Source organism: Hibiscus syriacus, unplaced genomic scaffold (assembly GCF_006381635.1).
Source record: "Hibiscus syriacus cultivar Baekdansim isolate YM2019G1 unplaced genomic scaffold, ASM638163v2 tig00002840_pilon, whole genome shotgun sequence".
NCBI classification, from domain to species: domain Eukaryota; kingdom Viridiplantae; phylum Streptophyta; class Magnoliopsida; order Malvales; family Malvaceae; genus Hibiscus; species Hibiscus syriacus.
In genome coordinates, this window is record NW_024061947.1 from 3,991,076 (window position 1) to 4,006,034 (window position 14,959).

Below are 14,959 nucleotides of genomic sequence, written 5' to 3' on the forward strand. Positions count from 1 at the left end.
ATTTCAGCTAGTTCACACTGATTTATGGCGCCTCCTCACGTTGCTTCTAATGGATTTCGATACTACATATCCTTTGTTGATGCCTTTACACGCCATACATGGCTTTATTTACTTCGCACGAAGGATCAAGCTACCATAGCCTTCCAATTGTTTCAGAAAATGGTGCATACGCAGTTTGGAATGCCCATCAAGGCAGTCCAAAGTGACTGGGGTGGGGAATTTCGACCCTTTGCTGACGTTTTGGCCAAGGCAGGTATTACTCATAGATTAATCTGCCCATATACATCTGAGCAAAACGGTAAGGTTGAAAGAATGCATCGTCATCTAGTAGAATTGGCACTGGTTCTACTGTCTCAAGCCCGATGGCTCCATTCATCGATACAAGGCCCGATTAGTGGCCAAGGGCTTCACTCAAGTCCCTGGTCATGATTTTTGTGACACTTTCAACCCAGTGGTCAGGTTCTCCACAGTCAATGTTATCCTTACCTTGGCAGTATCTAATAGATGGGAGTTGAGGCATATAGATATAAATAATGCCTTCCTTAATGGCGATCTTAAAGATGACGTCTTCATGGAGCAACCCCCAGGTTTCGAGCAGGTAGCTGATGATGGCTCGCCCTTGGTATGCAAGTTACAGAAGGCATTGTATGGGTTAAAACAAGCACCCAAGAATTGGCACTCCAAGCTGAAGGAAGCTTTGCTGGAAATAGGTTTTCAAGTTTCCCGAGCAGACCCATCTTTATTCTTTAAAGACAGTGGCAACGATCGGGTGTATCTCTTAGTGTATATGGATGACATACTAATCACGGGAGGGTCCTCGCACGATATTAAAGCAGTGGTTGATATGTTGCAAGGGAAGTTCTCCCTTAAGGACCTGGGAACATTGAGTTACTTTCTAGGGATCGAAGTGTTAAGAAGCAGTACGTCACTTGTTCTCAGTCAAAGGAAGTTTGCCTTAGAATTGCTAGAAAAGGCCGGTATGAAAATAGCGGCTCCGTGTTCTACACCCATGACCTTAGCGTGCAAGCTGTCTCGTGAAGAAGGTGAACTGATTGAAGATGCAAGTGAGTACAGAAGCATTGTTGGATCACTGCTTTACCTCTGCCATACTCGACCAGATTTGTCGTTAAGTGTAGGAAAAGTTGCACAATTCATGCATGCACCTCGAGTGACACACTTTACGGCTGTAAAGAGAATCTTTAGCTACCTAGCAGGTACGGTAAACTATGGTTTGTTATTTTCACCAACTGAACAAAGCATTGGTCTCAGCCTTTGCTGATGCTAACTGGGGTGCCAATCTGGATGATCGAAGGTCAGTATCGGGCTATGGAGTGTTCATAGGCAAGTGCCTTGTTACATGGAGCTCTAAGAAGCAACGGTCGGTGTCGAGATCGACCATGGAGGCTGAATACAAAAGTGTTGCTGATGCTGCAGCCGAAGTCACATGGATCAGTACCTTGTTAGCTGATCTTGGTGTTCAAAAGCAAGGAAAGTCGGTGATTTGGTGTGACAACACGAGCGTAGTGGCCATGAGTACCAATCCTATCTATCACGCACAGTCCAAGCATTTTGAGTTGGATGTGCATTTTGTAAGGGAAAAGGTTGCTACTGGGCATATCTGTGTTAATTACGTGCCTGCTGCACATCAAGTGGCATATGGTCTCACTAAACCTCTGTCAAAAGAAGCATTTGACGAATTTCGAGACAAAGTATGTGTTGTGCTGAGATGAAGGAAGGAAGATGAAGATGCAGGGGGAATATTAGGAGTATATACGTTGTATGCATGCGTGTAGTCAGCTGTTAGTCAGCTGAGTTAGCAACGGTTAGCAGGTGGTTAGTTGTTAGCTGTTAATTAGTCTGTTAAAGGCTGTTGGTTGTTAGCTTGTACAGGTTGGCAGTAACTGCTTGATAAGCAGTGTATAAAGAGCATGTAGATGCATCGTAATCTCCTTGATCAATGTATAAGCATGTATATCACTAAACATCAGTATTTCAATATACCTTGTTTTTATTTTGAAGAAAGTTCAAGTCCAACGTCGGGCAAGGCTGCACTTGCCATCTTTGATTGTTTATTGTACCAGCTCATGAATCTGGCTATAAATTCTGTGCTCAACAATTTCAATATAAATTCGTGTTAAATAGGGAAACAAGCGATTGCAAAATCTCCATATAATTAAATTCATACCTTCGATTCTTGAGAAAATCCTACTGTCATTTGTTTCCATATCGTCTTCACTGTCGATCATATTTTCATCATCCCTCTTAATTAATAGCATTTAACTTCAATTAAGATAATCCATATGCAAAGATTAATCAAAAGGTTGATCCATACATTGTATTCTTCATATAAACAATCTACTTGTAGGTGCAGGCTATCCTGCAAGTGCTTCTTCACTTCTTCCACCAATGACTCGAAATTATTAAGATTTATTAAATTAACTTGAATATGAAAATAAAGCAAAATTTAGTCGATTCTGATCGGTTGGTAATTCATCTAATTTTTATTTTTTAATATCCATCTCTTTTTAATTTTACTTTTAGCTTTTTACCATTTAAAAAAAAAAATTAAACTAGTGTATTTTTTTATTCAATATTTTAGCTAATCAGTGTAATCCCCATCCATTTGAACCTGGGATTGGATACCTAAACTGCAAAGGGAAAGAGAAATTGGGAAGAAATTCAATGGAAATTGAATTAGTGGGGGAGTGATTTGTATATTTGATAATTTAGAACATAAAAGTTTTCTACGAATGGAATTTCTTTTGGGAATCATTCTAACTTAATCATGATCAAATGATTTAATTGAATAAATGTGGGAATTTCATGAAGTTAGAAACTGAAAAAATAACTATCAGATAAAATTATTCTATTTATCTACCCAATTTAAATTTTATTTTATTTTAATTTAAATATACTTTAAATGTATTCGTTTACTAATTTTGGCAAGATGAAAAAAAATCATCTCTAATGTTGGATTGAATAATTATTTTAACTCTTATTCTTTTTTAAGTACATTAGCTCCTAACATTTTATTTTAGGTCAAAATGACTCATGATTGAATGAAAATCGTTAGTTAACTTGAGTAAACACTTATCATTGACATGTCAAGTTCTGCATGTGTAAAAGACTGATGTGTAATATGTCATGTCATCACTTTAGACACGTGATACGTTCCACATTTGCACTTATGTGCATATGAAAATAATATGCCATCACTTTAGACATAATATATGTCACATAATCACTCTGGATACATGATATGTGTCATATAATCACCTATGTACACATGACAATGCGATATTAGTTCTTTGGACATATAAGATTTGTCACGTCAACAAAAAGTGTTGGTCATTAGTTAATTAACAATTTTCATTTACCAAGGGTTATTTTGATACAACATAAAATGATAAGATTAAAGTGTTTCCAAAAAAATAATAAAAATGATTATTCAGGCAAATGTTAGAGGTGAATTTTAACATTATGCTACTAATTTTATGATGGATGTATTAAGTTTTATTTAAAATAAATATTATCAATAATAAATAGAATGATTTACATGTCAGCCCAACATTTATTAATAATAAATATCATCACGAGAAGTTATAAATAATAACATTTACCGAATTTTATTTAATAAGGATGATATTTACCGTATTTTACTTAATAAGAATGATTTTGAGAATTACAACATATTGTGAGTAGGTGAAATATTTTTCTTGGGGCTTTGTCTTGGTTTTTTTTAGCCCTACTTACCACGAATATGAAGTCGGGAGAGACATCATGCTCTACCAGATTTTGACTCTTTCTACGGAATTTATATAACCTGTAATTCACCAAGTTCAAATGGTTGAGCAATTATAGATAATCTTAATGTCATAACATGATAAAGTGACGTTAATATCCTCTCAAACAAAGTTTAAATGATGATACTTTTTAAAACTTAAAAAAAAACAATAATTGAGCAATAAACTCGATTTTTCAACAATAAGAAAATATGATTAGAATTTAAATACTTTTTTGAGTAAATATAAATAAATTTATCAAGATTTAAAATCCAACATAAATATTATCTTATAATTATATTAGAACTTAGAAAAAGAATAACAACTCACTGTTTTGGGCTTCGCTCCTCTACCATTTTTTTTGGCAATATTGGCAATGTCTTCTTCCCATCCGGTTAGAATTTTTTGGTCTTCCTTGAAAGGATAACTGAAGTTGAACAATAATAATATAGTTTTACAAAAAAGGGGAAACAAGTTCTTTGGGAAAAGCTTACTAAGAAGGAAGATATGAAGCTGACCTTGAATACCGGCAGGCTTCGAATGAACGAATGGATTGACGCAGATTATTTTTCTAACTTTCAGCAATCCTTTCAGCCAACTTATGGGGCAAAGAAAGGACTTCTTGTTTAGCTATAAATTCCATCACTTGAACAGTCTGAAGTCACAAAAACAAAAACTTGATAAGAAAAGAAAAACACATCATTTTATGTTGCAGTAGGAACTAAATAGCAAGGGCAGCCACCTCTTGTTTGGAAGGCGGTAATAGGTTGATTAGTGTGCAAAGTGACATAATCGGCTGAAGCTTAGACACGTTGGAGCAGCAGAAGAAAACCTTGTTCCCAGCTTTATACCTTTCTAACAGCCGCCGGATGTACAACAGATCAGGGTTTTAAAAAACGGTCCGCGACCGTTATTTCGGCCGCGATATAGCGGTTTCGCCGTTGTCCGAGTTACTCGTGACGGCTGCAATAGTGCCCTCGACATACGCAATCATGGTAAATCTGAAATAATCGAAAACGCGACCGCGACCACGATTTAAAACCCTGTAACAGAGCATCGGGCTTAGTTTGTCTGCTTCACATAAAATAATGGCTGCACAAAAATTCAACCTTTAAAAAAGCATACACGGCTAAATGATGTGTGATATTGTTTTCATAGGGTAGTAGGTCGATTACTTCTACAGTTTTCGGGGTCGCTGGACAAAACTTTGTTAGATTTAGAGTTCTTTGTTTGTGTTTCCTTCATTAGTTCCACGATCACATGCTTCTCGTACCCTCTTAGATCCGACAGATTGACTTCTACGTGTTTGGAAGATTCCTTCACGGTTACTTTGATTCTTCTTATTGATTCCCCCTGTCGTTGATTATACATTTTTCATTACAATGCTGTAGGGAAATAAGTCGTTACCGTTTATTAATACGGAGGATTATCAATTACCTTCAAGTGAAAAGCCTTGCGCTCGTCTCTTGTCTGTAAAACACGAACCCTTTAGTAAGTTAGCTACAAATTTAGGACAAACTATGGATTGGGTCGTCCTTCAAATTTGATCTCTTTTGTCCAATAATACCATTAATCAATCTAAATAGTCCGTTTAAATTAAATAGTCCGTAAAAATCAAAGTGGCCCTCCATTATTTTTTTGCATTCAATGTGACCCTTCAAGTCAGAAAAAATACTCAATGTGGTCCTTTGACCAACATTTTTCGTCTTTGACTGACGGGGCCTTTAGTTTTTGACGACGTGGAACGTTAAGCACTCCAACATCATATATTTTTTTCTCTCAATCTAACCCTCCAAACTCAAGAAAATAACTCAATCTGACATCCTATTTTTTCTCTTTTATTTTGGTCATTAAACTTTAAAAGTTTTCAATTTAATCACTCAACTTTTGAATTACTCATGTTTTAATTATTATGATTTATTTTATTAATATTTATGTGTGATGTGTCATTTTTTTATTTTCAACCAAAGATTACTTTTTTCCCTTTCATTACCAGATTCAGTGACCTCAGATTGAACTTGTAAAAAAATTGGGGATGAGCTACTTGACCGGGTAATGAAAGAAAAAAAAAATCTTTGGTTGAAAAGGAAGAAAAATGAAATGAGACGATAAAGGAGAGTGGATATTTGGAAATATATAAAGCATAAGGAATATATTTTTTAATTTAATTATAATTTTGGGAATATTTTTTTTGTTTCAATATAATTTTAAAATTTTAATTTAATTAATATTATTTTAATCATATATTAATAAATAAAAATAATAAATTCCACATCATACATAAATATTAATAAAATAAATCATGATGATTAAAATAGGAGTAATTCAAAAGTTGAGTGATCAATTTGAAAACTTTTAAAGTTTAGTGACCAAAATTGAAGATAAAAAAATAGAAGTGTCAGATTTATTTATTTTCTGAGTTGGAGGGCCAAATTGAGAGAAAAATAGGATATTGGCCTATTTAACGTGGCACGTCAGCACAAAACGACCCATTGGTCAAAGGACCACGTTGAGTTTTTTTTTCTTACTTGGAGGATCACATTGAGTGCAAAAAAAAGGGAGGGTCACATTGGTTTTTTTGAAAAGTTCGAGGGCTTAGGTACCCTTTTGCCAAAAATAAAATATTTTTTAAAAATATTAAAAAAATCTAAAGGTGAAATAAGCCACTAGGCGATTTTTTAACGATAAACACTTAAAAGTGTAACCGAGAAAACATTATACACATATTTTTAATGAAAAATCGTTAGTCATTAACAATTAATTTTGAGTATACCTTGGACACTTATTTTTATATGAGCATAATAAAGGGTACAAAATCAGAATTTGACCATAAATTATCTTTGCAAACGAATATACCCACACCAGAGACCAGATTGTTATTACAAGTAACAATTTTCAGGAAGTGAAGTTAAAGGGTCCTCTAAAAATAGGCAATTTACCTTGGAAGTCACATAATATAGCATCAATTTTCATTTAAGTAAGAAATCTTTAACTTTATCAAATTACATTATCGAACATTTTATTATTAACTTAAACTAAAAACATTCAATGAAATTAACATAATAAAAATTTATTAATATCATTTGATTAAATTAAAGAATTATGATTTATATAATATTTTTTTGTTAGTTTGGCGACGAGAAAGATACAATTCCGTCTAACGACTGGACACAGCCAAAATCATGGTTCCCATAAAAGGTCAAGTTCCCTCTTAATAATATGGTTATCGTAATCGGTTTTCGTCCGGACATGAATTTCTTTGGCGGAAATGTTATGTGGATGAATAAATGGTTTTTTTAAGAAAATATTTAGAGTCACCATCGACCTTTTTGGGTTAGGTAGGTCGAATACTTAAAAACCATCTTTTAAAATAGTTTTTAAGAAAGCATCATTTTAAAAGATAAATCGGTCTGCATATAACAAAAAATTCATTTTTTTTAATAATAAAAAAGGATTCGTGGTCAGTTACGTTTGTGGAAGGATTAACACCCCATAACGCCCAAGTATTGGTACCCGTCGATTATAAATTGTCTCTAATAATAGAAATTTAAGAATTCGAATATGAATTTAATTTATGATTCTGTTATTGCAGATTCAATCGAATAATTCTAAAAATATATTAAAATAATTTTTATAAAACTAAAGTTTATATATATATATTTAGGGTTTTATAAATAGGGCATTTATTTATTTATTTAAAAATATCAGAAAAGAACATTTAGTTACTTTAAGACAATCCTTTTCTTTATATTAAAAAATAAATATTAATAAGAATATGATAATTCTTCATAAAAAATAATTTAAATAAAAATGAAGTATATATATATATATATATGTAAGCAGGATATTTATTAATTTTTAAAATACCAGAATAAGACATCTAGTTATTTTAAGACAGTACTTTCTTAATATTTTAAAAAATAAATATTATTATTTAATTAATGTGTGAAATTAATCAAATAATACTTATATTTTATATAAACATTAGTGACTAAAACATAAGAAGAAATAATTAAAGTATTTGAAAAACAAAGGAAAATAATAAAATTATAATTAAACAATGACCAAAATAAAAGAAATTAAAAATATAAGATTAAATTAAAAAGTTAAAATGAAAATTATATAAAAATCAGTTATTAAATTATAAAATATAAAATTTAATGGACATAATTAGTATTATCATAAAATATAAGTATTAACAATGTAATTTGACCATAATCAATTATTCGGGGTTAAAATAAAAGTTATTAAAATTATAGGGGCTAAACATGCTATTTTACCTAAATTATGTAAAAGCATGGTAGGGACTAAAATATAATAAATTAAGATTCGAATACCAAATTAAAATAACAGAAACTGCATTTCGGGATTAAATTGCAAATTATACAAATTACAAGGACCGCAAGTATAATTTACCCATACACAAAAATTACGCATGAGGTCCCTCCCTTAAACAACGTCGTTCAAGGGAGGGTATAAATACCCTTTAAAATCCGACCCTTAGGCCATTTTCACATTTTTTTCCTTTCTCATTCTCTCTCTAAAAGAGAGATAAAAATATCTCTCCCTTCTCTCTAGGATTCTCTCGCCAGAGGGTATCCGGTCGCCGGCCAACAACTGTACGCCGTTGCCAACACCACCATCGGTGGTCGAAAAATTACAAAATACCTTAAAAAAAAGATTGGAATGCCCAAAGGCCGATTCCGTGTCCGTTTCCCCTAAATAGCACTAAAATTCCCTAGATCTACAGAAGTACCTTCGGTATTTCGGTTTCTTTAGCGGCGCGTGAAGGCGCGTGGAGGCTCTGGTCACCGTGCGATCTTCGGTAAGTGTCTCTCATTTTTTTGTGTGATATTTGGCTGCTGTGGGTTCTTTTCCTTTTGTGTCTGTTTGGCTTTGCAGGTTCGGTGACCTTTATAGGCCACCACGGTGCTTGCCTCGGACTAGTCTTATGGGTGAATTTCGGTGAGTCACCGAACCTCTAGTGGCGACTCACCGTAGGGGCGATGTGTGCGGCTAGCATTGGGCCTTATGGAGGCTTCGACGGAGGGGTGGCGTGGCAGCGGGGTGTCGATAGTGTCAGAGGCGGCGACCGTAGTCTTTAGGGTATCATAACCCTAGGGTTTCTTCAGGCTCATCTGTGGTCGTTGGATCAAGGCCAGATCCAACGGTGGAAAGGAGCTGGTGGCCGGGAGCTGATGATGAAAACCCTAGAAGGCTGGATCGGGTCTGCTGTTTGGGTCTTCGGGATTGTGCTTTAGGGTTTGATTTGTAATAGGCCTGTAATATAAAAAATAGTTATTATTTAATAATGATAATAATAATAATAATATTAATAAAATAATAATATTAATAATATTAATAAAATAATAATATTAATAATAATATTAAAATAAAATGGGAAAAATTAGTGCTTACAACTACCCCTCTTTGCTCATTCTTGTGTTAACAAGAATAGAGCAAAGACGAAAAGACAATAATTTTTTTGTGAATTTACTTCTCTTGTTTAAGACGGAGTTGTTAAACCCTTAAGTGATGGATTCAAATCTTTGTTGAAATCCATATTTTCAAAGCTTTGAAAAGTATGGTAATTTTTTGCTGAAATCTTTGCTGAATTCTGGAATTCCCGTAAATTATTCAACATCTGGATAAAAATGTAAAATAAATGCAAAGAAATTTGTTCGAAAAGGAACTATCTAAGGTAAGATAAAATTTGTTTTGAGAGACGTCGTTGACTCGAAATGTCGTGAATCAAACAACGGAAATGTTGAAAACATTCTGCCCGAAGGTCTTATGAATGGCCCGAAGGACTTATAAATGGCCCGAAGGACTTATCATCTTGCTCGAAAGGCTTACAGATGGCCCGAAGGACTGACGAATCAAGAAACCCTCGAAAGCTTAGTTTCTTAGTTATCAAGGAACCCCTTTGTTAGGCTTAGCTTCCTTTAACCACTCTTTTGAGATAATTAGGAAACCCCTTAAAATTAAACTTAGTTTTAAAAACCTCATTTGAAAACATCCTACACTGAAGGTCTTATGGATGGCCCTAAGTCTTATCATCTTGCTCGAAAGGCTTATAGATGACCCGAAGGATTTAAACATCACGCTCGAAAGACTTATAGATGGCCCGAAGGACTTATGAATCAAGAAACCCTCGAAAGATTAGTTTCTTAGTTGTCAAGGAACCCCTTTGTTAGGCTTAGCTTCCTTTAACAACTCTTTTGAGATAATTAAGAAACCCCCAAAGGTTTAGTTTCTAAAATCTCATTTGAAAACATCCAGCACTGAAGGTCTTATGGATGACCCGAAGGTTTTATCATCTTTCTCGAAAGACTTATAGATGACTCGAAAGATTTAAACATCATGCTCGAAAGACTTACAGATGGCCCGAAGGACTTATGAATCAAGAAACACTTGAAAGCTTAGTTTCTTAGTTGTCAAGGAACCCCTTTGTTAGGCTTAGCTTCCTTTAACATCTCTTTTGAGATAATTAGGAAACCCCCAAAGGCTTAGTTTCTAAAATCTCATTTGAAAACATCCAGCACTAAAGGTCTTATGGATGACCCAAAGGTTTTATCAACTTGCTCGAAAGACTTACAGATGACCCGAAGGATTTAAACATCATGCTCGAAAGACTTAGTGATGGCCCGAAGAACTTACAAATTCGAGAAATAGTTTACTAAGTAAGAAACTTTGGAAATCGTTTTCTTACTATTTAACAATTTCATTTTCAGAAAAGATTAAATGAGAAATAACTTGTTGATTGGGTAACATGCCCCAACTTCAAAATAATGCTTCATTTATGGATTGCATCTATCTATTTGATTAATATATTTGAGGTTTGAATTCTACCTTCCACTTGTAAGGTATTTGCCATCATGAATCTTCTTTTTTCATATGAAGATCTGTAAAAACCTCATGTTTCAATGCAATCAAATGTATCAATGTAATGCATTTTCTATTATGCAAATGATGTTCTTATGAATGCAAAAATATTGATGCAATCTTCATTTGACTTCAAAGTGGTGAACCTCGGTCTTCCTTTACTTAGTCAAAATATCATTTCAAGTTGGCATTATCTTTTTTGGAAGAGCAATCTTGTGTTTTCTTTGCTTCATTTGCATTAAAGTCTCAGAAAAATGTTTCATTCATGGAACTCTTGCTGCATTCAGAATTATGATCTTGTTGCCTCATTTTGTCTTTGATAACACCGACTTTCTTCGCCTGGACTTGTGTAGAAATCCAATAAAGCTTTTATCTTTGAAAGGAGAATCTATCATCTTTGAAGAATATAGATGTAGATATGCCTAACTTAGCAGAGATTAATTAGGACAACAGTGTCTGTTCTAATTTGACTCTCGAAACACATCACAATGAGGATTTATCCTAATTCCTTTCTTGTCTCCACATCTAACTGAATTTCGAACAAAGCCATTTAGGCCATATCATGTCGAGATGCTTAACAACAACCTATTGTTCAACCTTAGTTGGCTCCACTAGTTTCCTGTTGTTAAAATTTCAACTCCTCTTCCGTGGAAAGAAATCTTCATCATTTCTCACTTTTACCTTGGGATTGAAGAAGACAAACTTCATCTTGGGTCAATAAATGGAAACACCATATGATCACAACATTAGTTCAACACCATAATCACTGGTTCGTAAAACATTTGACAACACAATCATCATTTCCTGTGGCTTTTGTCGAGATTTCTCAATCAGTGTAGCTCTTTGCAAAGTTTTCAGGGCTTTTGTAGGACGTCACAATGACACTTAAGAACAAAACTCAGTGGGATTACAAGTGAGACACTTTAACTGCCAGTATCAAATTATCAGAATAATGCAACTGTATGATGAACAAAACAATTATGTATAGCAATCTCGACTATCATTGTTTCATCATTTTCATTCTTCATACATTTCTATCTTATTGGAAATATTTGGTCAATTCAATGATCTTGACAAAGGATGATATGGGCCCTCAGCATGCCCCAACATTTACGGATACGAACGTTCACAATGCGTTGAACATTCTATTTTTGACGTGAGCCTTCAAAATGCTTCACATGGGTCATTTCTAATTGAAACGGGCTTTCAGCATGCCCCTTTTAGAACAAGGTAATCATTCTTGATGAGTTGTTGATAATGTCATAAGAGAGCGTTACAAGTTCAATTCTCCAGACTTTCTGGCTTCTTGGACCACTTGCTTTCAAGAATGTGAAATGCTTCATCATTCTGTCATCGTTTATTCTTTTTCTCCAATAGAGGTAGAATAGGCAATAACTTGCTTCAAGGACCCTCCTCATTTGAGACTGTCCTGTTTGAAAATGTTTTTCCTCTTTTCTTTATCAAAGAATGAAATAACTTTGTAAAGTATTGTCCCTTATAGGCTTACAATTGAATCAAATCATAAAACATGAGTTTAATGAATATCAAATAAATCAACTACACTTTTAAATAAAAAAATCATAGACAAATGGCAAAGGCCAAAATTATTGACTGATTTAAGGTGTAGGTTGATTTTGGTAAGGTAAGGTCTTTCAGGTTGGTTTAGTATACATGTCTCTTTGAGCGTCCATTATCTTGGAGAAATGGTTGTTATGCTCATCTCATAGATATACTTCTTAATTCCAGAATCTCATGAACATCTTTGGGATGTGCGGTGCTTTATCAAGAGCTTAAAATCGTCTCCAATGTCGTTGTTGCACCATTCAATATTCGAGCCACTTTTTCAGGTTTTTAACTCGAATCCTCCTTTGGTTTCAAGATGTTATTCAAAATTTTACGTCTTGAACCCTACTTCATTATTTTTCATCATGCATTAAAGATTTAAAAAACCAATTTTTGCAAATAAAAATCAATCCTGAGAAGCAGAATGAAAACTGAAGATAGTCGCTTTTATTAGAAATCCATATATGATTAGAATGGACTTTTCAGGTACATAACGTAGGTCAGAGCTCATGGTTATGAAAGAAATGGATAAAAAAGGCCCAAACAAGTGAACCAAGGATCAATTCATTCTGACGCCTTCAATCTTGCCTTGCTTGACATTGGATCTTCTTTGCTACTCGTCTTTCATCATTTATTTTTTTTAATCCCTCTAGACTGCCAATTTTTGGGTTTATTTCCATTTTCTTATATCTCCAGCAATTCTTGCGCTTCTTGTTGAATATGAATCTTTGAACTAATTGCACTTGATCAACCTTGTAGCTTGAGGCTCAATGAGTCACCTATCTTGAAATACTTGATTCAATTTTTTTCTTTTTTTCTTTTCTTTTTTCATTTTTTTCTTTTCTCTTTTTTTTTCCTGATAGATGAGTATTGGACTTCAATTGTTTTGAGAACCTCATTTTTCTCTTGCATTTCAAAAATTCTTTCATTATTCTTGACTGGATTGATCTTTAAGCACTTTGTATTTGACCTATCTTGTAGTTCAAAACTCTCTTTACTTCATGGAGATTTGCTTTCGTGATAAAACTGTATTGACGATCTTTATTCCTGTGAGCAAATATCCTTCACCTTGCCCCCCAATGTGGAGGGTGGTTAAGGTTAAATCAGAAGAAAAATCATTCAAGCTCAAATTGGGACAACAAAGGATATATTTTTCTCCTTTTACGAAGAGATAAATGAAAGATGGTCGTTCATCATTTCATACATAGAAATCTTTGTAAAAGAGGTATCTCTAGGGGGATGAATAGTCAGGATTAACTTTATTTACATGAAAACAATGTAATTGATGCATGATATAAATATTTAAATCATTCCCTATTTTTTTTCTTCTTCAGGCATGGCCCAATTACTCAAAATTCTCTTCGATAAGTTGATCCATTATGCCCCATCTCGTTTATTCTTGCAGGAAGATTCATGGATAAATGAAAGTTTGCTTCTTTTGAGGTCTTTTGATTTCATCGGTATGACAGTTTTGTATTTGGAAGGCCAAAGGTGTGACTTTTGAAGTCAAGTATATGGTGAAAGGTAGTGTTATAAACAAATCAACTTTAACCAAGAAGATAAACATATGGATTTGATGTCTCAAAAATAGGTAGAGGTAATACTTCAGAGTCTCATATAAATATAGTGCCCAGATTTAGTTTTGGTAAGGGTCAAAAATAGATCACGTAATTGTATTTATGGCATTGTATGGGATATGAAAGGTTTAATTTTACCACTTGCCAAAGATCTATAAGTCTTGAAAAGTTAAAAGAATATTTACTTTACTTGATACTAAAAAATTTCAAGATTAAATTTTGATTCCTTGCTCATAATCATAAAAGCAACACAAATTTATTTATCACAAAAAGGCGGAGAAAGGAACAAAAAACATGTTCAAACAAGATGCTGAAAATGAAAAGTACTATGACTGATGAAATGATATCTTCTTTGATCATGATGCCCTTTTACTTATCTAGTGCGACAACACTTGATTCAATCATGCTTTGATGCCCTACTTGAGTTCATCATCCACTGTTCCACCAACTCTCGTGTCAATGTCTCATTGTTAACAAGCATCTCAATTTCTTTTAATAGTGGCCTACAATTTCCTGTAGAGTGCCCAGATAGCCCCAAGTGGAACTCATAAACACTATTTTGATCATAGCTATGAGCAGAAGGGTTTAGTGGCACTTTCGTTGGTCTTGGTGTGATGTATTGACCTTTAATCAAATGAGGGTACAAGTCTGAAATGGAAGTTTGGAACACCTCCAAAGTATTTCTTAATCGTGTGACTTTCTTTGGTCAATCTGAACAACTACTTGCTCCTTTTCTTTTACAGTTGTGGGGACTCTGGATGCGGCATTCATTTACATCATCAGCTTTCACTTTTGATAAATCGGGCTTTTGGATGTGACTTTTAAGTTTCCTTCGCTGATTATATTTTCAATTAATTCTCCATTTGTCACAAAATTATCGAATTCCTTCGTCGGATTTGCCAGCATTAACTCAAAGAAAGGAGCAGGAAGGGAATCGTGAAACATATGTGATATCTCTTCTTCTAACATGGGAGGTTGAACTTGTGCTGCCATTCATCTTCATCTTAAGGCATACTCCTTAAATCCTTCATTGGATTTCATCTTTACTCCTTGAAGATCCTTACGTTTGGGAGCTTTACCTTTAACATACCAATATTGTCCCAAAAAAGTATCAGCTATATCAACCCATCTCTTAATATGCTATTGGTTCAA

At 33.9% G+C, this 14,959-nt stretch overlaps 1 pseudogene; it reads right to left on the reverse strand.

The window, feature by feature from the left end:
- Positions 1-1,860: 1,860 nt before the first annotated feature.
- The window catches only part of LOC120154552, a 31,101-nt pseudogene continuing 18,002 nt past the window's right edge, over positions 1,861-14,959 (reverse strand).